This window comes from Neofelis nebulosa, chromosome 7 (genome assembly GCF_028018385.1).
Source record: "Neofelis nebulosa isolate mNeoNeb1 chromosome 7, mNeoNeb1.pri, whole genome shotgun sequence".
In the NCBI taxonomy this organism is placed as follows: domain Eukaryota; kingdom Metazoa; phylum Chordata; class Mammalia; order Carnivora; family Felidae; genus Neofelis; species Neofelis nebulosa.
Window position 1 is genome coordinate 27,874,643 of NC_080788.1, and position 26,514 is coordinate 27,901,156.

A 26,514-nucleotide genomic window follows, 5' to 3' on the forward strand; every position below is an offset into this window, starting at 1 on the left:
TTCGGCTCAGGTCATGATCTCACGGTTCATGGGTTCAAGCCCTGTGTTGGGCTCTGTTCTAACAGCTTGGAGCCTGGAGCCTGCTTCAGATTCTGTGTCTCCCTCTCTCTCTGTCCCTCCCCTGATAACACTCTCTCTCTGTCTCTCAAAACTGAACAAACATTAAAAATAATTTAAAAAAAGAATTTAAGAATTTTAATTAAGATCTAATCTGTGTCTTAAACAATCAGCAATCATTACATTGTCATTACATGACATAATCATCATTACATTAGACAAAATTGAAAACTGACTCTAGATGATTCTCCTAATTAAGAAATGACTGCTTGGTGACTTGATTCCTTGAAGAAGGCTAACATCCCTGCCCACCTGACCAGCACTGAAGAGGGCAGCCCCCTCAGCACCAACTGTGGGCATCTTCCTCCTTCCCCATACTTGCCTGAGGCCCAGGCCATTGTGTGTCTACTCTTGCCTAAGAACACATGTTAGGAGGCAAATGTAAATTCAGTTTCCATGTTGAAGGGTTTCCTCCTTCATGGGACAGGCTACTTCAACTCTGTGCTGTAAGAGACAACAGTTGTCAGCCCCCAGGGGCTTCTTGGGGAGTATGAGCCTGCACCTGCTTCAAGGCTGAGCAGCAGTGAGGAGGCAGGGAAGAGGCCAAGATGTAGCAGTGGATGGGGAGGGAACTCTATGCAGACAGGCAGATGAGTGTATGGGTACCTGAGGTGTCCCCAGGGGAAATGGAGGCAGAATGATGGAGTGGGCCACAGGCTTCTGTGGGCACAGGTTGCAGTGACAGAGCCCAGAGGGCCCAAGGGAATTCAGGCAGAGGAGGGTGGCTGCCAAGGCACTTTAGGGAGATGGCCCTGGCCAGGACAGCAGAATATGAGAACCCATTTATACTCTAGCCATACAATGTGACAACTGAACTTGTATAATAGATTTGCCTTCTAAATTCTATTATATCTGGAGGGGCCAACATGGCAGAGAAATAAGGGGATCTGAAGTTCCCTCATCTCACAAACAAAGCAGTGTTGAAACTAAAGGACTTTGAACTCCAAGAGTCCAGAAGGAAAAGAGACAGTCATGCTTCCAGAGACCCACCAGGACAAACTGATGGGCCATAGGTTTATGACTGCAAACTGGGAGAGACAAAATGAATGGAGGGGAGGGATTTCCTTCTGTGGAGAAATAAAGGGAAGAAAAGGAGAGGCTGGGGAAGCATAGGACTACATCTGAAAAAGAAAAAAACCACGGACCAGCAGGGAGAAAGATCAAATCTCTAACTGAGGGGCATTCTCCAGACTGGGGATGGCTGCCCAGATTGTGTACCTGGGGAGGAGGGGAGCCAGCCTTGGGTTTGGTGGCTAGGTCAGGGGTGCAGTATGCAGTACAAGAAAGTGATTGATACCCTTCCTGGATTGCTGTGGGATAGGACAAATCCCGCCTGCAACTGCCAGCCTGGGACAGCATATCTGGCAACATGGAGTGGCACTTCCCCAGTACTGGGGCACATGGAGCAGGAGTTTGAATCCCAGCCAAGTGCCAGGGCACAGGAGTCAGTAGAGTGGGACAAACCACCTTGTTTGCATCTACAGCACAGTGAGTATGGCTCGAACAAAGTGGTTTGGGACACCTGATTGGTGGAGGAGAGACTGGGGTGTTGCACATTTTTCTCCCCATCACCTACAAGGGGGGACTTCAGCAAATGGACAGTGGGACCCACAGTGGAGGCAGTACCCACCTACACCAAACCACGCCCCTCCGCTCCTGGTAACTGCCTATCTACTGGAGTAGGATTGACGCTGATGAACCAGATGGCCCCTCCTCCAGACCAGCAGCATTGCATTGCCTGATTTAATTCTCAGGACAGTTTTTTTTTATATAGATATGTTCTTCCTTCCTTTTCTCCTTATCTCTTCCCTCCTTTAGTCTTGTTACTCTGGTTGTTCGTTTGTTTAAGCAGACATATTTAATCCATTCTCTTGATACATACTCCACACCTCCTTCTTTATTCTCCATTCTCTCTCTCTGGATTAAGCCATACAATGTCTCTGTCTGGAAAACATTATTTTCTTTTTCATTTTCCCTGCCTCCTATTTTATTTTCCTTTCTTTCTCTCTCTGGATTAAGCCCATAGTTGTTCTGATCAATTTTTATTCTGTCTTTTTCCCTGCCCCTGTCATTTCCCTCTTTGAATGGGATAAGGCTTCTTTCATCAGCACCACCTCCACCTGTTGTTTACTTGTAGCTGGTGTTTCTGGGTTTATTTTTTTGTTTTTGTGTTTGTGTGTGTGTGTGTGTGTGTGTGTGTGTGTGTGTGTTTGAGTCTCTTTGTTTTCTGTTTGTTATTTGTTTGCTTGCTTGTTTGTTTGTTTTCCTTTCCAGGGCTACTTCAACCAACAAATGAAAACACACCTAGTGGAGGGCTCAAAAATCACCACATGTAGGTAGATAAGGTAACCAAAGTCAAAACAACAGAGAGCAAGTAACATTCTCCAAAAACACCTCCTGAAGAGCCAGGCCCTGGACAGTATATGAACCTTCTTTAATATAGTAGTATTCACAGGTGCAGGACAAACAACAACTTCAGAACACCTAAGGGACAGAAAACTAGCCAAAATGACAAAACAGAAGAATTACCCACAAAAGATATTCAGGAAGAAATTACAACTAAAGAATTGCTAAAAACAGATATAAACAATATAACTGAACAAGAATTTGGGTAACAGTTATAAGATTAATTGCTGGACTTGAAAAAAACATAGACAACAGCAGAGAATCTATTGCTACAGATCAAGGAATGAAAAATAGTCATGATGAATTTAAAAATGCTGTAAATGAGGTACAAAGTACACTAGAGGCGATGACAGCCAGAATTGAAGAGGCAGAGGAGAGAATAGTTGAAATAGAAGATAAAATTATGAAAAAAGAAGAAGCTGAGAAAAAAAAAGATTAAAAAATTCTGTACCATGAGGGGAGAATTAGAAACTAAGTGATTCATTCAGTGTATCAGAGAAGTTCCAGAAGAAGAAGAGATAAAGGGGCAGAAGGTGTATTTGAACAAATCATAGCTGAGAACTTCCCCAATCTGAGAAGGAATCAGACATTGAAATCCAGGAGGCACAGAGAACTCCCTTCAGACATAACTTGAATTGATCTTCTGGATGACATATCATAGTGAAACTGTCAAAATACGAAGATAGAGAATTCTGAAAGCAGCTAAGGATAAACAGGACTTAACCCACAAGATAGACACATAAGGGTAGTAGCAGACCTATCTACTGAAACTTGGAAGGCCAGAAAGGAGTGGCAGGAAATTTTCAATGTGATGAATAGGAAAAATATGCAGCCAAGAATCCTTTATCCAACAAGCCTGTAATTCAGAATAGAAGGAGAGATAAAGGTTTTCCCAAACAAACAAAAAATGAAGGAATTCATCACCACTAAACCAGCCCTACAGGGCTGTGTGAGTATCACAAAGGGGGACCCTGTGAGTATTGCAAAACCACAAAGGACCAGAGACATCACTACAAGCATGAAACCTACAGATAACACAATGACTATAAACCCATATCTTTCAATAATAACACTGAATGTAAATGGACTAAATGCTCCAATCAAAAGATATAAGCTATCTGAATGGATAAAAAAACAAGACCCATCTATTTGCTGTGTACAAGAGACCCATTTTAAACCTGAGGACACCTTCAGATTGAAAGTGAGGGGATGGAGAACCATCTATCATGCGACTGGAAGTCAAAAGAAAGCTGGAGTAGCCATACTTGTATCAGAAAAACTATATTTTTTAAAATATTTATCCATTTTTGATAGAGATACACAGAGCATGAGTTGGGGAGGGGCAGAGAGAAAGAGAGTCACAGAATCCGAAGCAGGCTCCAGGCTCTGAGCTGTCAGCACAGAGCCAAACATGGGACTTGAACTTGTGAACCATGAGATCATAACCAAAGTCGGATGCTTAACTGACTGAGCCACCCAGGCACCCCCAGAAAAACTAGATTTTAAACTAAAGGCTGTTAAGAAGAAATTAAGGGCATTATATCATAATTATGGGGCCTATCCATCATGAAGAGCTAACAATTATAAATATTTATACACCGAATTAGAGAGCACCCAAATATGTAAAACAATTAATCACAAGCCTAAGCAATCTTATTGGTAAGAATGTGGTAATTGCAAGGAACTTTAATATTCCACTTATGGCAATGGACAGATCATCAATAAAGAAACACGGAATCAGTAAAGAAACAATGGCCCTGAATGATACACTGGAACAGATGGACTTGACAGATATATTTAGAAGTTTTCATCCAAAAGCAGCAGAATAGAAATTCTTCTCAAGTGCACATGGAACATTATCCAAGATAGATCATATATTGGGTCACAAAACAGTCCTCAATAAATACAAAATAATTCAGATCATACCATGCAAACGTTCAGAACACAATGTTATGAAACTTGAAATCAACCATAGGAAAAAGTGTAGAAAATCTCCAAAAGCATGGAGGTTAAAGAATATCCTACTAAAGAATGAATAGGTTAACCAGTCAATTAAAGAAGAAATTAAAACTTATGTGGAAACAAATAAAAATGAAAACACAACAGTCCAAAACCTTTGGAATGCAGCAAAGGCAGTCCTAAGAGGAAAATACATTGCAATCCTGGCCTATCTCAAGAAACAAGAAAGGTCCCAAATACAAAATCTAACAGCACACATAAAGGAACTAGAAGCAGAGCAACAAAGAAACCCCAAGGCCAGCAGAAGAAGAGAAATAATAAAGATCATAGCAGAAATAAACAATATAGAATTAAAAAACCGTAGAAAAGAACCATGAAATGAAGAGTTGGTTTTTTGAAAAAATAAAATTGATAAACCCTAGCCAAACTTCTCAAAAAGAAGACCCAAATAGATAAAATCACAAATGAAAATGGATTTATCACAACAAATCCCTCAGAAATACAAGCAATTATAAGAGAATACTGTGAAAAATTTTATGTCAAAAAACAGGACAACCTGGAAGAAATGGACAAATTCCTAAACACTCAGACACTACCAAAACTCAAACAAGAAGAAATAGAAATTTTGAACAGACCCATAGCTAGTGAAAAATTGAATCAGTTATCAAAAATCTCCCAACAAGTAAGAGTACTGGGCCATATGGTTTCCCAAGGAAATTATACAAGACATTAAAGCAGAGTTAATAACTATCTTTTTCAAGCTGTTCCAAAAAATAGAAATGGAAGGAAAACTTCCATAGTCATTCTATGAAGCCAAGATTACCCTGATTCCTAAGACAGATAGAAACCCCACAAAAAAAGGAGAATTACAGGCCACTATCCCTGATGAACATAGATGCAAAAATTCTCAACAAGATACTAGTAAATAGAATTTAACAGCATATAAAAGGAATTATTCACCATGATCAAGTGGGGTTCATTCCTAGGCTTCAGGGCTGGTTCAATATTCACAGATTAATCAGTGTGATACATCACATTAATAAAAGAAAGGATAAGAACAATATGATCCTGTCAATAGATATAGAAAAAGCATTTGACAAAATACAATATCCTTTCTTAATAAAAACCCTCAAGACAGTCAGGATAGAGGGAACATACTTAAACATCATAAAAGCCACTTATGAAAAGCCCACAGCTAATATCTTCCTCAATGGGGAAAAACTGAGAGCTTTCCCCCTGAGATCACGAACATGAGGGATGTCCACTTTGACCACTGCTGTTTAACATACTGTTGGAAGTCATAGTCTCAGCAATAAGACAACAAAATAAAATCAAAGGCATCAAAATTGGCAAAGAAGAAGTCAAACTTTCACTTTTTACAGACGACATGATACTCTACATGGAGAACCCAAAAGACTCTAGGACTGATACATGAATTCAGTAAATTTGCTGGGTATAAAATCAATGTACAGAAATTGGTTGCATTTTTTTGCATCGATAATGAATCAACAGAAAGAGAAATAAAGAAACTGATCCCATTTACAATTGCAACAGGAACAATGAAATACCTTGGAATAAACCTAGCCAAAGATGTAAAAGATCTGTATGCTCAAAACTATAGAAAGCTTATGAAGGAAATTGAAGAAGCTACAAAGAAATGGAAAAACATTCCATGCTCATGGATTGGAAGAATAAAATTGCTAAAATGTCAATACTACCCAAAGCAATCTACACAATATATCCAGTCCCAATCAAAATTGCACCAGCATTCTTCTCAATGCTAGAACAAACAATTCTAAAAATTGTATGGAACCACAAAAGACCCCGAATAGCCAAAGTAATATTGAAGGAGAAAACCAAAGTGGGAGGCATCACAATCCAAGGTGTTAGCCTCTACTACAAAGCTGTAATCATCAAGACAACATGGTATTGGCACAAAAACAGACACATAGATCAATGGAATAGAATAGCGACCCCAGAATTGGACCCACAAATGTATGGCCAACTAATATTTGACAAAGCAGGAAAGAGCATACAATGGAAAAAAGACAGTCTCTTTAGCAAATGGTGCTGGGAGAACTGGATAGCAACATGTAGAGAATGAAACTAGACCACTTTCTTGTACCATACACAAAAATAAATTCAAAATGGGTGAAAGACCTAAATGTGAGACAGGAAACCATCAAAATCCGAGAGGAGAAAGCAGGCAACAAATTCTTTGACCTCAGCCACAGCAATTTCTTGTTCAATACATCTCCAAAGGCAAGGGAATTAAAAGCAAAAATGAACTATTAGGATCCCATGAAGATAAAAAGCTTCTGCACTGCAAAGGAAACAATCAACAAAACTAAAAGGCAACTGACAGAATGGGAGAAGATACTTGCAAATGACATCTCAGATAAAAAGCTAGTATCCAAAATCTATAAAGAGCTCACCAAACTCCACATCCAGATACAAATAACCCAGTGAAGAAATGGGCAGAATACATGAATAGACACTTTTCCGAAGAAGACATGAGATGGCCAAAGACAAATGAAAACATGCTCAACATCACTCATCATCAGGGAAATACAAATCAAAGCCACACTGAGATACCACCTCACACCAGTCAGAGTGACTAAAATGAACAACTCAGGAAACAACAGATGCTGGTGAGGATGTGGAGAAATGGAAACCCTCTTGCACTGTTGGTGGGAATGCAAACTGGTGAAGCCCCTCTGGAAAACAGTGTGGAAGTTCCCCAAAAAATAAAAAATAGAGGGGTGCCTGGGTGGGTCAGTTGGTTGGGTAGCCTACTACAGCTCAGGTCATGATCTCGTGGTCTGTGAGTTTGAGCCCTGCGTCGGGCTCTGTCTTGATAACTCAGAACCTGGAGCCTGCTTCTGATTCTGTGTCCCCCTCTCTCTCTGCCCTTTCCCTGCTTTCTCTCTCTCAAAATAATAAACGGTAAAAAAAAATTTTTAATTAAAAATAGAGCCACCCTATGGCTCAACAATATCAATATTAGGAATTTACCCAAGTGATACAGGAGTGCCGATGCATAGGGGCATGTGTACCCCAATGTTTATAACAGTGCTTTCAACAATAGCTAAATTATGGAAGCAGCCTAACTGTCCATCAACTGATGAATGGATAAAGAAGATGTGGTTTATATACACAATGGAATACTACTTGGCAATGAGAAAGAAGAAAATCATGCCATTTGCACCCGCATGGATGGAATTGGAAGGTATTATGCTGAGTGAAATAAGTCAGTCAGAGAAGGACATATATCATATGTTTTCACTCATATGTGTATCTTGAGAAACTGAACAGTAGACCATGGGGGAAGAGAAGGGAAAAAAATAGTTACAGAGAGGGAAGGAGGCAAACCATAAGAGACTATTAAATACAGAGAAAAAACTAAGGGTGCATGGGGGAGTGAGGGAGAGGGAAAATGGGTGATGGGCACTGAGGAGGGCACTTGTTGGGACGAGGATTGGGTGTTGGATATAAGCCTTTTGACAATAAATTATATTCATAAAAAATAAAATAAATAAATTCTAATATATCTAAGGAAATAAAATTATTTTCTGCCTCTGAATCCTAGACAACAACTAGGTAGGAGAGCTAAGATTATTGTAGAGGAAGCCAGTTGGGACAGAGAATGGACACATAATCTGCAAAAGTCATCATCTGGAGAATATTTTTTTTATATAGGCCTGTAAGAATTTGTGCCAATGTCCACCATAGATGTCACGCAGTTACCTGCCCTTTATACTGCTTCTCAACTGTTGAGTCACAGTTCTCTGGAAGAAAGTAGAAAGTGTCTCCCCAAAAAAGCATTCTGGTTTCATAAGGTATGTCATGGGACCAGGTAGTTTTCTGAGTGCTCTTACCTAAACTAAAGAGTGATTATATTCCATGCTTGCAATAGCATGCTAAGACAGGAGTAGATCATAGTCTCATTTTGCAAATGAGGAACTATAGCACAGATAAGTCAAGGAACCTCATCATTCACACAGAGTATTAAATAGTAGGATAAGAGTTCAAGCCCAGGTACAAGGCTCTCAGCTATTAGACTGTGCTTCAGATAATTAGACTGTGCCTCAGTCTAAGCATGAAGTGGGGTAGTTAAGAGGGTAGTAGGGCATCCCATAGGTCAGGATGCATCTGACACTCAGTGCAGACTGAAACATGGGCCTGAATACCATTGGGTGCTGCCTCTGCCTCTCCTCTCAGCCTCTCTCTGCACATTTTATTCTTCCTTTCTCAGCACATGAGAATACATGTATGACAAGCTCCTGCATTCATGTCTCTTCTGTGGCTCTCAGACTCAGGCCCAACATCACATTCCCAGGAAAGGAACTCAGGCCCAAATCCCCCCTTACCAGTTAAATGATGTCACCTTGCAAGTGGGGTTGGGTTGGACAGTTTCCCAGCTGGTGGAAGACAACTCTGTCAAGATGTATCCTGAAATATAAGTGGCCTAACACCTTGGGACATTCTGCATAGTTTAGTGTCCCCTTAAAGACTCACAAGACATATTAGCATATTAAGAGCTGAGACATTTTGCAGTAAGAATTTGCTTTGTTTACCCACATGAGTCCAAAACTCATTTCAACACACTCACTTTGTGACCCTTCTGTTAACATCTTAGAGAAGAATTCAGTATGATTCTCAGTAGGAAGCCCTGTGTGCATGAGCTTCCCTGACAAGATTTCCATGTCCTTCAGGAGACAGGCCTACTGCATGTGGTTGGACAATCATACAGAACCCAACCAGCACAGCATAGTAAGAGGCCTCTCACAAATGTTTATCAGTATATTAGACTCAGCTCCATCTCTTTGGATATGGAAAAATATAATAAGACAATAAGCCCAGCACATCTGACAATTACACAAACCTAGAAATTTAAAGTAGCCAGCAATGAAGAAATAGTACAATGCTGAAGGAGCTGACCAGCCAAGAACTAGAAAATCAAAGTATGATTTAAATTTTAAAAAAAGAAAAATCACAAGAGATCTTGTAATTAATTCTCAAAAATTGTTATTGAGCTACATTTTGGAAGGAGGATCCTAATACTCAGGCAAATGTGAGTTTACTAGAGAAAAATGGAAATTCAGGAGGATACCACCTTCCAAAGAATGCTGACAGAGCTGGGGACTGTGATGAGTACACCAGTCAAATCCGACCTGGGTAGTAGTTGTACTACTTAATACTTAGTTTATTCCTTATGATTTAAGAAAAAAAATAAATTGAGAAAAACACAAAAGAAACCATTAAGATGCTGTAAATTTGTTCATAATACACAGCTGATTGGAAGGTAGAAACAAAACCATTTAAATTCTGAAAAGGGAGAATAGTTTATTTTAAATTTTGTAGAAAACTCACAAAATACTTAAACACTGTGGAAGAGATAAATATAGAGATACTTAAAATATGCATAATCATTTTGTTTTAATCAAGAGAAAAGTAAATAATCTTTTTAAAAATGTAAATTCAGATTTCTGAAATTTGTTGTCCATTCATTCACTTTTTTGCCTTTTACATACTGATAGACTTTTCACAATCTTTTTTTTCTTTTTTTTTATTTTTGAGAGACAGAGCATGAGTGTGGAAGGAGAAGAGAGAGAGGAGGACAACAGAATCAGAAGCAGGCTCCAGACTCTGAGCTGTCAGCACACAGCCAGACGTGGGGTCGAACCCACAAGCCATGAGATCATGACCTGAGCCAAAGTCGGAAGCTTAACCAACTAAGCCACCCAGGTGCCCCCAATCTTTTTTATATAGAGAAACAAAAACACTTGAAAGTGTGGTTGGTTGCTAGATAAGATGATCTTATCTTAGTGCACAGGGCACTAAGAATTTATTGCCAATCGTTTAACTATAAAATAGACTTTGCTGGACTTGTGACTTGAACTTGATTTTTTTTTCTTATGACTTTCATACTGCGCTGTGCAAGCAATGGGTAGAAACTTAAGCTGCATGTAGATAAAGTGAGGTTATAGCCAATGATAAATTCCAAACCTGGACTAACATCAGGGTCACTTCTGCACCCATCCCCTATCTCACTCTATGTCCACTCCTACTCCCTTCATGACCTTTCTCCACAGGCCAAGCACTGAAGTCCATCCTCCTGTGAAGGGCCACACCCTCAGCTAGCTGTCTCTGTGGGGGACTTCCATACCAATGTATCCAATGGGTTCTCTTCACTGGTCCTGAGGTACCTTCACACAGCCATTTTGGCCTGGCCTCTCCAAAAGCAGGCTCTCCTAGGGGCAGGGACTTCACACCCTATGCATTTCTCACTTTTTTACTTCAAGCTTCACAGACCATCTCAGAGCCAGAGGGAGGAATTTATAGAGAAAGGAAATTTCTGCATAAAACATTCAGCTATTCCTAGTAAGTTCTAGAAGTACTGCCAAGTATAACTGGAGACTTGTATGGCCCAAATAATCACAGGTTGGAAAAATCACAGTGCTTTGAAGCTGAATGTAACATCACAAACCCCATGTTATCAAAAATATCCACCAAGATAGTAGAAAATAAGGCGATGATTTATCTGGAACAAACTGCTATTCCATGTCTGGAAAGATGGTTGCTTAGAATAAACTCATCATAAGCAGAAGTTGGGAGTTCTTGGAAAGTTCTCTCTGAGGTTGCATACTTTAGGAAGGAGACATGCTTTAGGGTTCTCTGTAGCATTGGGTAATAGCAAAGAACCCCAATTGCTGGGGTTCTGCCACCCATTGAGGGTGCTAGAAGATCCTCTAAGATAGAGAAATTAGAGGACTACTGGTCCCCTTTCTGAGTGTTATTCTGAAGACAAATCTGTCCTACTGACAGGATTACTAATGAAACACAGAGCTCGGCAATGCCCAAGAGAAAGAGCAGCTTACATCTGGGGAGGCAGCAATCTAGGGAGAACAATCAAGGTGGCATGTAAACAGGCAACTCCCACTGACTTAAAGTGAAGGAAGAGTAAGACAGATATGGAACAAAGGGGTCATTAGATAAATAAATTTATTAGATAAATAAATACATATATCAGGACAAATGAAAGATATTTTTTGGAATGCAAGGAATTAGAGCACATATCTGAGTACCTTGTTACTGCTTCTCACCTAGAATTTGGAGTACCAGATGCTCACTTCCCAAACTCCCTTGCAGCTAAAACAGAGTACATGGCCTAGGCCAAAGAAGACCTGTTCAAGGGGCTGGTCACAGCATTAACAGCAGCAGCAACATGGAGTGTCCAGGGGCAGATGGAATATGTGAACTACAGATATGGCCAACTTTGCCTTTGTACCTTTACCTATATCCTCAGCATCATCCCTATTGAAAGCAGGGAGCCAACTTCAATGGTAGCATCTTCTATTAGCATCCCTGATCTATAGATAATAGGCACTAAAAACACTTGCTTATCACATCCCCACTCAGCTTTCCATGTTGACTTGTGTAGAAGATAGATAGTTCCCAAAAGCAGTATGAGTATCTGAACCAGCTCTGTGCTGACAAGCTGGGCTCAGATCCTGGAGCCTCCTTCAGATTCTGTGTCTCCACTCTCTCTGTCCCTCCCCTGCTTTCTCTCTCTCTCTCTCTCTCTCTCTCTCTCTCTCTCTCTCTCTCTCTCTCAAAAACAAAAAACAAAAGACATAAGCATAAAAAATAGATATTTGTCAATAAATCTTATACATGTGCAGGAAATAAAGCTTTTGGGTGGGGCAGTCAGCATGAACAGTACCAGTGACTATACTTTACTTCCCTTCATTTTAAGAAGGCAGCACAACATTCGATATAGGGCATGTGGATTTGAAGGAAATATACACCATTTTGGGGTGGCTATGCTTACATACTTGTCAGATGACCCAAAAGGCTATCTCTGAGTTGGATAGTAGAGAATCAGAACTTTTTTTAATCATATGAAACTAATTTGCACAACTATGTACATTTGAAAACATGGATGGAAATATAATTTAACAGAACTGACTAAGGAAGAGATTGAAAGTCTAAGAGACTAATTTCCAAAGAAGATATGAGAAAATAAACTGTAAAACAGATACCTTCTCCCCCAAAATAGAAGTCTCAGGTCCAAATAATTTCATAGGGAAAATTGTACCAAATCTTTGAAAAACAGATAAGCCCAATGCAATTTAAATTGTCCCAGAGAATAACTAAAGAAAGAAAACTCTCAATATTATGAAATACAAGATTGACTCCAAAATCTGACAGAGTATACAATAAACACTACATGTTGGGGTACCCGGCTGGCTTAGTTGGGAAAGCTTCTGACTCTTGATCTTAGGGTTGTGAGTTCAAGACCCACATTGGGTAGCATACTTAAACAAACAAACAAACAAATTTTTTAAAAAGACTACATGTTAACTCAGTTATTAATGTCCATATAAAATTCCCACATAAAATATTAGCAGACTGAATCCAGATCACATTAAAAAATATACTATGACCAAATGATAAAGATATCCACTAACATCATTGCTATTTTAACCTTGTACTTGAGCTATAAACCGATGCAATAAGAGGGCAGAAAAAAAGCAAAATATAAAAACTGGAAATAATAGGTGAAACTGTCATTTAATGGTGATATGTGCTCCTAATATTTTATAATTTAATAAAATATTAGCATACAATATTAATAATCAAAAATCAATAGCTGTAAAATATGAAAACTGCAATCAGAAGATAAAATGGAAAATACAATTCCACTTACAATTGATATTAGATGAGCAAATATACTATGGAATAAACATCATGACTGTGTAAATCAGATGTGGAAAAATTTTAAATATAAATTATAATTGAACAACAAAATGTTCTTTTAAAAGAAGAAATTGATATTAAAAAGATGTCAATTATCTGAAAGTTAATTCAAGCATTATTATAATCCTAATCAAATTAATAATTGTTTCTATTTTACTTATATTTATTATTTATTTATTTATTCATTTATTTATTTGTTTGTTTATTTGTTTACTGAGAGAGAAAAGTGCCTGCGAGTGCAAGTAGGGAAGAGGTAGAGGAAGAGGGAGAGAGAATCTTTTTTTTTTTTTTTTTTTTTTTTTTAATATATGAAATTTACTGTCAAATTGGTTTCCATACAACACCCAGTGCTCATCCCAAAAGGTGCCCTCCTCAATACCCATCACCCACCCTGCCCTCCCTCCCACCCCCCATCAACCCTCAGTTTGTTCTCAGTTTTTAACAGTCTCTTATGCTTTGGCTCTCTCCCACTCTAACCTCTTTTTTTTTTTTTTTTTTTTTTTTTTTTTTTTTTCCCTTCCCCTCCCCCATGGGTTTCTGTTACGTTTCTCAGGATCCACATAAGAGTGAAACCATATGGTATCTGTCTTTCTCTGTATGGCTTATTTCACTTAGCATCACACTCTCCAGTTCCATCCACGTTGCTACAAAAGGCCATATTTCATTCTTTCTCATTGCCACGTAGTATTCCATTGTGTATATAAACCACAATTTCTTTATCCATTCATCAGTTGATGGACATTTAGGCTCTTTCCATAATTTGGCGATTGTTGAGAGTGCTGCTATAAACATTGGGGTACAAGTGCCCCTATGCATCAGTACTCCTGTATCCCTTGGATAAATTCCTAGCAGTGCTATTGCTGGGTCATAGGGTAGGTCTATTTTTAATTTTCTGAGGAACCTCCACACTGCTTTCCAGAGCGGCTGCACCAATTTGCATTCCCACCAACAGTGCAAGAGGGTTCCCGTCTCTCCACATCCTCTCCAGCATCTATAGTCTCCTGATTTCTTCATTTTGGCCACTCTGACTGGCGTGAGGTGGTATCTGAGTGTGGTTTTGATTTGTATTTCCCTGATGAGGAGCGACGTTGAACATCTTTTCATGTGCCTGTTGGCCATCCGGATGTCTTCTTTAGAGAAGTGTCTATTCGGGGCGCCTGGGTGGCACAGTCGGTTAAGCGTCCGACTTCAGCCAGGTCACGATCTCACGGTCCGTGAGTTCGAGCCCCGCGTCAGGCTCTGGGCTGATGGCTCGGAGCCTGGAGCCTGTTTCCGATTCTGTGTCTCCCTCTCTCTCTGCCCCTCCCCCGTTCATGCTCTGTCTCTCTCTGTCCCAAAAATAAATAAACATTAAAAAAAAAAAATTTAGAGAAGTGTCTATTCATGTTTTCTGCCCATTTCTTCACTGGGTTATTTGTTTTTCGGGTGTGGAGTTTGATGAGCTCTTTATAGATTTTGGATACTAGCCCTTTGTCCGATGTGTCATTTGCAAATATCTTTTCCCATTCCGTTGGTTGCCTTTTAGTTTTGTTGGTTGTTTTCTTTGCTGTGCAGAAGCTTTTTATCTTCATAAGGTCCCAGTAATTCACTTTTGCTTTTAATTCCCTTGCCTTTGGGGATGTGCCGAGTAAGAGATTGCTACGGCTGAGGTCAGAGAGGTCTTTTCCTGCTTTCTCCTCTAAGGTTTTGATGGTTTCCTGTCTCACATTCAGGTCCTTTATCCATTTTGAGTTTATTTTTGTGAATGGTGTGAGAAAGTGGTCTAGTTTCAACCTTCTGCATGTTGCTGTCCAGTTCTCCCAGCACCATTTGTTAAAGAGACTGTCTTTTTTCCATTGGATGTTCTTTCCTGCTTTGTCAAAAATGAGTTGGCCATACGTTTGTGGGTCTAGTTCTGGGGTTTCTATTCGATTCCATTGGTCTATGTGTCTGTTTTTATGCCAATACCATGCTGTCTTGATGATGACAGCTTTGTAGTAGAGTCTAAAGTCTGGGATTGTGATGCCTCCTGCTTTGGTCTTCTTCTTCAAAATTCCTTTGGCTATTCGGGGCCTTTTGTGGTTCCATATGAATTTTAGGATTGCTTGTTCTAGTTTCGAGAAGAATGCTGGTGCAATTTTGATTGGGATTGCATTGAATGTGTAGATAGCTTTGGGTAGTATTGACATTTTGACAATATTTATTCTTCCAATCCATGAGCAGGGAATGTCTTTCCATTTCTTTATATCTTCTTCAATTACCTGCATAAGCTTTCTATAGTTTTCAGCATACAGATCTTTTACATCTTTGGTTAGATTTATTCCTAGGTATTTTATGCTTCTTGGTGCAATTGTGAATGGGATCAGTTTCTTTATTTGTCTTTCTGTTGCTTCATTGTTAGTGTGTAAGAATGCAACTGATTTCTGTACATTGATTTTGTATCCGGCAACTTTGCTGAATTCATGTATCAGTTCTAGCAGACTTTTGGTGGAGTCTATCGGATTTTCCATGTATAATATCATGTCATCTGCAAAAAGCGAAAGCTTGACTTCATCTTTGCCAATTTGGATGCCTTTGATTTCCTTTTGTTGTCTGATTGCTGATGCTAGAACTTCCAGCACTATGTTAAACAGCAGCGGTGAGAGTGGGCATCCCTGTCGTGTTCCTGATCTCAGGGAAAAAGCTCTCAGTTTTTCCCCATTGAGGATGATGTTAGCTGTGGGCTTTTCATAAATGGCTTTTATGATCTTTAAGTATGTTCCTTCTATCCCGACTTTCTCAAGGGTTTTTATTAAGAAAGGGTGCTGGATTTTGTCAAAGGCCTTTTCTGCATCGATTGACAGGATCATATGGTTCTTCTCTTTTTTTTTGTTAATGTGATGTATCACGTTGATCGATTTGCGAATGTTGAACCAGCCCTGCATCCCAGGAATGAATCCCACTTGATCATGGTGGATAATTCTTTTTATATGCTGTTGAATTCGATTTGCTAGTATCTTATTGAGAATTTTTGCATCCATATTCATCAGGGATATTGGCCTGTAGTTCTCTTTTTTTACTGGGTCTCTGTCTGGTTTAGGAATCAAAGTAATACTGGCTTCATAGAATGAGTCTGGAAGTTTTCCTTCCCTTTCTATTTTTTGGAATAGCTTGAGAAGGATAGGTATTATCTCTGCTTTAAACGTCTGGTAGAACTCCCCTGGGAAGCCATCTGGTCCTGGACTCTTATTTGTTGGGAGATTTTTGATAACCGATTCAATTTCTTCGCTGGTTATGGGTCTGTTCAAGCTTTCTATTTCCTCCTGATTGAGTTTTGGAAGAGTGTGGGTGTTTAGGAATTTGTCCATTTCTTCCAGGTTGTCCAATTTGTTGGCATATAATTTTTCATAGTATTCCCTGATAATTGTTTGTATCTCTGAGGGATTGGTTGTAATAATTCCATTTTCATTCATGATTTTATCTATTTGGGTCATTTCCCTTTTCTTTTTGAGAAGCCTGGCTAGAGGTTTGTCAATTTTGTTTATTTTTTCAAAAAACCAACTCTTGGTTTCGTTGATCTGCTCTACAGTTTTTTTAGATTCTATATTGTTTATTTCTGCTCTGATCTTTATGATTTCTCTTCTTCTGCTGGGTTTAGGCTGCCTTTGCTGTTCTGCTTCTATTTCCTTTAGGTGTGCTGTTAGATTTTGTATTTGGGATTTTTCTTGTTTCTTGAGATAGGCCTGGATTGCAATGTATTTTCCTCTCAGGACTGCCTTCGCTGCGTCCCAAAGCGTTTGGATTGTTGTATTTTCATTTTCGTTTGTTTCCATATATTTTTTAATTTCTTCTCTAATTGCCTGGTTGACCCACTCATTCGTTAGTAGGGTGTTCTTTAACCTCAACGCTTTTGGAGGTTTTCCAGACTTTTTCCTGTGGTTGATTTCAAGCTTCATAGCATTGTGGTCTGAAAGTATGCATGGTATAATTTCAATTCTTGTAAACTTATGAAGGGCTGTTTTGTGACCCAGTATATGATCTATCTTGGAGAATGTTCCATGTGCACTCGAGAAGAAAGTATATTCTGTTGCTTTGGGATGCAGAGTTCTAAATATATCTGTCAAGTCCATCTGATCCAATGTATCATTCAGGGCCCTTGTTTCTTTATTGACTGTGTGTCTAGATGATCTATCCATTTCTGTAAGTGGGGTGTTAAAGTCCCCTGCCATGACCACATTCTTATCAATAAGGTTGCTTATGTTTATGAGTAACTGTTTTATATATCTGGGGGCTCCGGTATTTGGCGCATAGACATTTATAATTGTTAGCTCTTCCTGATGGATAGACCCTGTAATTATTATATAATGCCCTTCTTCATCTCTTGTTACAGCCTTTAATTTAAAGTCTAGTTTGTCTGATATAAGTATGGCTACTCCAGCTTTCTTTTGGCTTCCAGTAGCATGATAAATAGTTCTCCATCCCCTCACTCTCAATCTAAAGGTGTCCTCAGATCTCAAATGAGTCTCTTGTAGACAGCAAATAGATGGGTCTTGTTTTTTTATCCATTCTGATACCCTATGTCTTTTGGTTGGCGCATTTAATCCATTTACATTCAGTGTTATTATAGAAAGATACGGGTTTAGAGTCATTGTGATGTCTGTATGTTTTATGCTTGTAGCGATGTCTCTGGTACTTTGTCTCACAGGATCCCCCTTAGGATCTCTTGTAGGGCTGGTTTCGTGGTGACAAATTCCTTCAGTTTTTGTTTGTTTGGGAAGACCTTTATCTCTCCTTCTATTCTAAATGACAGACTTGCTGGATAAAGGATTCTCGGCTGCATATTTTTTCTGTTTAGCACACTGAAGATATCGTGCCAAGTCTTTCTGGCCTGCCAAGTTTCAAAGGAGAGATCAGTCACGAGTCTTATAGGTCTCCCTTTATATGTGAGGGCACGTTTATCCCTTGCTGCTTTCAGAATTTTCTCTTTATCCTTGTATTTTGCCAGTTTCACTATGATATGTCGTGCAGAAGATCGATTCAAGTTACGTCTGAAGGGAGTTCTCTGTGCCTCTTGGATTTCAATGCCTTTTTCCTTCCCCAGTTCAGGGAAGTTCTCAGCTATAATTTCTTCAAGTACCCCTTCAGCACCTTTCCCTCTCTCTTCCTCCTCTGGGATACCAATTATGCGTATATTATTTCTTTTTAGTGTATCACTTAGTTCTCTAATTTTCTCCTCATACTCCTGGATTTTTTTATCTCTCTTTCTTTCAGCTTCCTCTTTCTCCATAACTTTATCTTCTAGTTCACCTATTCTCTCCTCTGCCTCTTCAATCCGAGCCGTCGTGGTTTCCATTTTGTTTTGCATTTCGTTTAAAGCGTTTTCAGCTCCTCGTGACTGTTCCTTAGTCCCTTGATCTCTGTAGCAAGAGATTCTCTGCTGTCCTGTATACTGTTTTCAAGCCCAGCGATTAATTTTATGACTATTATTCTAAATTCACTTTCTGTTATATTATTTAAATCCTTTTTGATCAGTTCATTAGCTGTTGTTATTTCCTGGAGATTCTTCTGAGGGGAATTCTTCCGTTTGGTCATTTTGGACAGTCCCTGGAGTGGTGAGGACCCGCAGGGCACTTCCCCCGTGCTGTGGTGTATAACTGGAGTTGGTGGGCGGGGCCGCAGTCCGACCTGATGTCTGCCCCCAGCCCACCATTGGGGCCACAGTCAGACTGGTGTGTGCCTTCTCTTCCCCTCTCCTAGGGGTGGGATTCACTGTGGGGTGGTGTGGCCCGTCTGGTCTACTTGCACACTGCCAGGCTTGTGGTGCTGGGGAGCTGGCGTGTTAGCTGGGGTGGGTAGGCAAGGTGCACGGGGGCGGGAGGGGCAGGCTTAGCTCGCTTCTCCTTAGGTGATCCACTTCAGGAGGGGCCCTGTGGCAGCGGGAGGGAGTCAGATCCGCTGCCGGAGGTTTGGCTCCGCAGAAGCACAGAGTTCGGTGTTTGCGCAGAGCGAGCAAGTTCCCTGGCAGGAACTGGTTCTCTTTGGGATTTTGGCTGGGGGATGGGCGGGGGAGATGGCGCTGGCGAGCGCCTTTGTTCCCCGCCAAGCTGAGCTCTGCCGTCCGGGGGCTCAGCAGCTCTCCCTCCCTTTGTCCTCCAGCCTTCCCGCTTTCTGAGCAGAGCTGTTAACTTCTGACCTCCCAGACACTAAGTCGCGCTTGCTGTCGGAACACAGTCCGTCCGGCCCCTCCGCTTTTGCCAGCCCGACTCGGGGGCTCTGCTTGGCCGGCGAGCCGCCCCTCCGCCCCGGCTCCCTCCCACCAGTCCGTGGAGCGCGCACCGCCTCGCCGCCCTTCCTACCCTCTTCCGTGGGCCTCTCGTCTGCGCTTGGCTCCGGAGACTCCGTTCTGCTAATCCTCTGGTGGTTTTCTGGGTTCTTTAGGCAGGTGTAGGTGGAATCTAAGTGATCAGCAGGACGCGCGGTGAGCCCAGCGTCCTCCTACGCCGCCATCTTCCGGACTCTCCGGGAGGGAGAATCTTAAGTAGGCTCCATGTTCAGTGTGGAACTTGATTCCAGGCTTGATCTCACAACCAAGAGATCATGACCTGAGCCAGAATCAAGAGTCAGATGCTTAACCGACTGAGCCACCCAGGTGCTTCAAGGTTTTTTGTTAATTAATCTAAAGGAGCGATTCTATAACTCATCTGAAAAGACAAATAAGAATAGCCAGAAAAAAACATTGAAACGGAAAAGTATAAAGGGATATTTGCCCTGCCGTATAGTAAAACATTCTATAAAGTCTCAACAAAGTAAACCTTGTGGTAATGCCACACTGAACTCATAAAACACAGTTGGATGTCCACAATATACCCCAAACCCCACAGGAGTTTTTTACATCATAAAGGTGGTACATTAAATCAGTGAGGTGAAGATCAACATTTTGTTAAAGAATTTGGGGAGACCTGGGTACCCACCTTGCAAAAGATGAGTTAGATCCATTTCTCACACCATATACAAGAATACATTCCAAATAGATCAATAACTTAAATATATAAAATGCAATCACAAACGTCTTGAAGGAAACTAAGGGAAAATTGCTTTATAACATTAGAGTAGACAGACATTTTAAATTATGACTTAAAACAAAAGAGGTGCCTAGGTGGCTCAGTCACTTGAGTGTCTGACTCTTGATTTTGGCTCAGGTCATGATCCAGGGTTGTGGGATCAAGCCCCACATCAGCCCTCAGCATCACATCAATACTGAGCATGGAACCTGGTTAAGATTCTCTCTCCCTCTACTCCTCCCCCAACTTTGCTCATGTTCTCTCTCTCTCTCTCTCTCTCTCTCTCTCTCAAAAAAAAAATATATATAAATATAAATATATATAAATAAAAATATATATAAATATATAAATTATATATATATATAATAAAACACAAAAAGACTGATGAATTTAACAGAATAAAGAAACATAAATGACTTTGCATGACAAATTTAAAAAGAGGAGGTGGTGATGGCAGGCAAAAGGCAAAAGAAAACTAGGAAAAGTATTTTTAACGCAAATCACAAAAGATTCACTTTGTAATTTATAAAGAGCCTTTAAAACTCATGAATGAATGAATGAATGAATGAATGAACAAACTCAATTTGAGAAGTCTAATACTGCCACATAAAATGTAGAAAAATATTGGGGCGCCTGGGTGGCGCAGTCGGTTAAGCGTCCGACTTCAGCCAGGTCACGATCTCACGGTCCGTGAGTTCGAGCCCCGCGTCAGGCTCTGGGCCGATGGCTCGGAGCCTGGAGCCTGTTTCCGATTCTGTGTCTCCCTCTCTCTCTGCCCCTCCCCCGTTCATGCTCTGTCTCTCTCTGTCCCAAAAATAAATAAAAAACATTAAAAAAAAAAAATTTAAAAAAAAAAAAAAAATGTAGAAAAATATGAAGAGTTCAAAAGAAATAAAGCTGTACCTTAACTTGTAAAAAGGTATTCTACTTCACTAATTTTAATAGAAAAGCATTCTCATAATTGCTAGTTAGAAAGCAACTATAAACTGTTATGTGGAATAATTTAACAATATTTATTAAATTATAAATGTATTACCCTTTAATCCTGAAATTCCACATCTAGGAATTGATATATGTACAGAGTTACTCATTACAATGCTTTCTCCTTTTTACCTTCTAAAGAGCACAAGTTTGGAAATGACTTAAGCACCCATCAATAAAAATTATTTAAATAAACTATATTCTATCCAGACAATGCATTAACATATAGGTCTTAAAAATGAACATACAAAAAAGATGAGGAAATTCTCTAGGGAGAGGTCTTAGGATATATAGTATGGAGGAAAAAAGCAAGATGCAGAGCAGCACATATAATGTGCTAACTTACATATAAGAAAGTGGGGTGAAATAAGGATATACATTTAAGAGTTTCCTCTGTCTGCAGAAAAGTAGACTGGAAAAAGGACAAGAAAGTAATAAAAGTAGACATGAGGAGGTGGAGAGAAAGTGAAATAAATGGTGATAGGCTAAGAACAAGACTTCTCAATGTACTACTTTTTCTAATTTATTTAACCATTTGAATGTATTACCTATGCAATATAAAAAAAGGAAACAGCAATAAAATTGATTAAAATAACTTACATAAAATTAAGAAATATTCTAAATAACCCCTAAATTAAAAAAAAATAAAAATGAATTGTAAATAGTATAGAAAGTGATAAAATGAAAAACATTTAATACACTTCATGGTACACTGAAAAGGTACAAAAGGTGAAATATAAAAATATTTTTATTACTTTTTACCTTTAAAGGGCTGAAAATAAAATACTTAACACTATAAGATAATAAAAGAGCACAATAAATATTGTTTACAAAAGAGGGGTCGATTAAGATAAAAAAATGAAAATAATGTAGTACAAAAACAAATTATGTAAAGAGTAAAAGGCGAAAATCTATTTTCTGAAACCTCAAATACAAATATAAACTTCTGGGATGCCTGGGAGGCTCAGTTAAGTGTCCTACTCTTGGTAAGACTCACGTCATGATCTCAGGTTCATGGGTTTGATCAGGTCAGGTCATTATCTCATGGTTCATGGGTTTGAGCCCCCTGTCAGGCTCTGCACTGACAGCACAGAGCCTGCTTGGAATTCTCTCTCCATCTCTCTCTGCCCCTATTCCACTCGTGTTCATTCACTCTCTCTCTCTCAAAATAAACTTAAAAAAAATACAAACTTCTAAGAAGTTTCATTAAAGAAAGAATACATATACATACATACATACATACATATACATATATATGTATAATATCAGACTATTTTAAAATTATATGGGGTGTGTATTTCCACAAATAAGGAAGATATCACCATAAATTTAAAGACAGTAAAGAATTTAAAGTTATTTCCTAGCAAAATGTAAGACATCAGATCCAAATGGATTTATCATTCCATTTGTAAAAAGCTCCTTGCTTCATTTGATGAAACTAGAATAACTGTAAAAACCTAATGTGGTAAAAAAAGAAAAGTTGTGACCATATTTACTTATGAACATAGATATAAAAATTCTGATAAAAATCATTCAAAAGGAAAGGGAATATACCAAATAAGACTTATTCCAGAAATATAAGAATTACCTGATATTAGAAAATCTGAAATACGATTCATTACATAATGAATTAATGGGGGAAAAATCATATAATTATATCAACAGATGCACAAAAAGTGTATAATGAAATGCAGTGATAATTGACAAAAAAGTACAATATAACTAAAAACTACTTACAAACTAGCAAAAACCAGCAGTATATTTAACAGCAACATGCACAATTACCATTAAAAGCAGGAAAATAAGAATATTTGCAGTAACTACTATTTGGCACACTGTTTTGGAGATTCTGATACATAAAATATGAACAGAATGTTCTTTTTAAAAAGGTATAAATTCTGAGCAAGAAAGGAAAATTCTATTTACAGGTGATATAATTATGTTCCTAAGAAAATACAAGAAAACTTAATTTTTTAAAAACGTGAGAGAATCATACTTGCTTCAGCAGTACATATACTAAAATTGTAATGCTACAGAGAAGATTAGCATGGCCACTGTGCAATGATGACATGCAGATTTGTGAAGTGTTCCATATTTTATATAAATAAATAAATAACATGAGAGAATCAAAAATATCAGCCGAATTCAAGATAAACAAAAAGCCATCAATCAGTTTTTCCAAGGCTGTGAATCAAGAGTAAAGAAAGACATAAATTAAAACAACTGAATTTACAACAGCTAAACAAAAGAATAAAACATCTAGGAAAAAGTTGAAAAGGTCCAAAATCTACATATGAAGAAAGAGCAAAACCTTATTAAAGCAAGATAGAATATCTTATTAAAGCGAGAGGTGAATAAACAGAAATAAATCAAATTTCTAAAAGTAAGGATGTTCTATTAGTATAACGTCATTTTTAGTCAGAATCTCAATTTTAATATAAATAACAGAAGTTACTTTGAAAAGTAAATGATTCGGAATGAACAATTATTTTCAAAGTAGTAAGTTGTCTTACAATATTGTTAAATTATTTTTTGCACTTTTAAATCATTATACTATACTATTTTAAATATCATACTATATGGGCAGCTTTATAATGATTTAAAAGTTATATATATAGATAGATAGATAGATAGATAGATAGATAGATATCTATATATATCTATATCTATATCTATATAGATATAGATATAGATATAGATATAGATATATATAGATATATATATGGCTCTAGGACTGTCTGTCAGATCACCAAACTGGCAATGGATCCAAATAAAGATTGGAACTTATTATATCAAAGGGTAGCATTGTGTCTCCATGGGAAAAGAAAGCTTGTTTATGGTAGAGTGCTCAGGGAAGTGGGCTGGCTCAAAGTGAAGGGTTTGCCCTTTTGGTAAGGTCAGGAAACACCAATTGAGAGCTGTGTTTCTGTAAGATTCTTTGAGGGAATGTTGAGAGTAAAAGCATCAGCAGTGTCAGTGCCTGGGGAGTCTGATGCTGAGAGGCAGACAGGGACTTCTCCAGTGTCCTCCTCACCCACCACACACACATGGTGGATGCCTATTGTTTTGACTCTCCAAACAGCATCCACCCCCCTTTTCTGGGAGGCATACCTGTTCCCCCATGGTGAATGTATCACCTGGTGACTGGCCTCGACAAGAGGCCTGGATACACACTAAAAGAGCTGGGACTAAGTGTCAAAGCCCTGGTCCAAGAGTGGCACCTAACCTAATTTAGACCATTTAGAGCCCTTCCCTGGGAATTTTTAAAAGTATGCTAGAGGGAGCCTATTTCAGTTCATCTCTGCAGCTGTAGGTGGCCATTCCCTAAGAGCCCCACACTGAATGAGGCAGTGGTGAAAGATGGGGAGAGCAAGGCCTGGCTCCTATTGTCTCTGAAGCTCAAGACACTGCCCATCCAGAGTTGGTAGATTGCTGTTCCATTCTCCTTCTTGCCCAGGCTAATTTGATACAGGCTTCTGTTACCCACAACCAAGAATCCTGACAAAGAGTGCATCCTGTATTCTTTCTTCTCCTTCTCCAATATCAACCAGGGCTAATGTCAAATGTCTGCTCCCCAGGTTATTGCAACTCCTCCCCCTACCCCTCACGCTGCCCAAGTTACATGCCTTCTCTCCATCATAAGCCCTGCTGATTCCATCTCCAAACTGTAGCTCGTTTTCCTCACCTTCTCTTCCCAAGGTGAATCCCTTGCCTCAGACCTCAGCCTCTAACCGGTCTCTCTGCTGCTACTCTTGACTCCTCCAATCTGCTCACTACACTGCAGTGAAAGTGGTCTTTTCAAAATAAAAATAACATCACATTGTTTTCCTGCTTGAAGCCCTTCTGTGTGTTCCCATCACACCTGAAATAAACCCAGTCTCTCTCCATTGAGTTTATGAGGTGAGGTATGCAGCCTCTTTCAGGACTCCCCAAAGCCTCCTGCACCAGAGTGATAGTAGTTGCTTTGTTTCCTGAGAGACTATACACAATTTGCCTCCTTGGGACTATTTCCTATCTCAGAAAATTAATATTTTTAGCATAGTAGCATTTGTTCACATTGTGGATAATTCATGTAGTATATGCTTACTTGTGTGTATTGCTCTTCACCTGGCCAGACTCCAAGCTCAGCAGGACCATTATCTGTCTGGTTTACCTATGCACCACTTGAGCTTACTTCTTGATAGTGACAAATATGTGTTGACAGAACAGATGAACATAAATGAATGTTATTTACACAATGAATATTCATTAAACATTCGTTAACTATAAATATATAATTAAAATTCATTAAATTTAGTTGTTCATAAATGTATCATTTTATAAGTAAAGAATATGAATCTTTGTTAATGTAAATATCTAAATTCATAATTAAAAGTTTCTATTTCAGGGGCACCTCGGTGGCTCCATCGGTTGAGCGTCCAACTTCGGCTCAGGTCATGAACTCGCAGTTCGTGAGTTCAAGCCCCTCATCAGGCTCTGTGCTGACAGCTGGGGGCCTGGAGCCTGCTTCAGATTCCATATCTCCCTCTCTCTGCCCCTCCCCTTCTCATGCTTGTCTCTCTCTCTCTCTCTGTCCTTCCAAAATAAATAAATATTTTTTAAAAAGTTTTCATTTCATTACTTTTCAAAATAGCATATTCCAAGGGGGAAAGTTTAGACCAAGCTCCCTTTTCTTCAAAAATTTAACAATAGCCAAATTATGGAAAGAATCCAAATGTCCATCAACTGATGAATGGATAAAGAAGATGTGATATGTATGTGTATATATATACAATGGAATACTACCTAGCAATTTAGAAGAATGAAATCTTGCCATTTGAAACATTGATGGAACTACATGGTATTATGCTAAGCTAAATAAATCAGTCAGAGAAAGATAGATATCATATAATTTCACTCATATGTGGAATTTGAGAAACTCAACAGATAAACATAGGGGAAGGAAAGGAAAAATAAGATAAAAACAGAGAGGGAGGCAAACCATAAGAGATTCTTAAATACAGAGAATAAACTGAGGGTTGCTTGAGGGGATGGGTTATATGGGTAATGGGCATTAAGGAGGGCACTTTTTGGGATGAGCACTGGGTGTCATATGTAAGCCAAGACTACACTGTATGTTAACTAACTTGAATATATATATTTTTAAAAGCCAATAAACATGCTGTCTGCCATGAAAGGATACATGAGGAATAGACAGCATTTCTGCCATCCATAAGCACTGAACTGCATTCCATTGTTGTTTCCAGGAAGTTACCAGATGTGCTTTTTG

At 39.0% G+C, this 26,514-nt stretch overlaps 1 protein-coding gene and 1 non-coding gene across 2 annotated transcripts in view; one reads left to right on the forward strand and one right to left on the reverse strand.

Moving 5' to 3' along the window:
• The window catches only part of OCA2 (OCA2 melanosomal transmembrane protein), a 483,960-nt gene that overhangs the window by 111,584 nt on the left and 345,862 nt on the right, over positions 1-26,514 (reverse strand). The gene's annotated exons all lie outside the window — the stretch shown is intronic.
• LOC131518338 (U6 spliceosomal RNA) lies at positions 23,238-23,344 on the forward strand. The gene has a single exon (XR_009265029.1). It is a non-coding gene; the product is annotated as a U6 spliceosomal RNA (small nuclear RNA).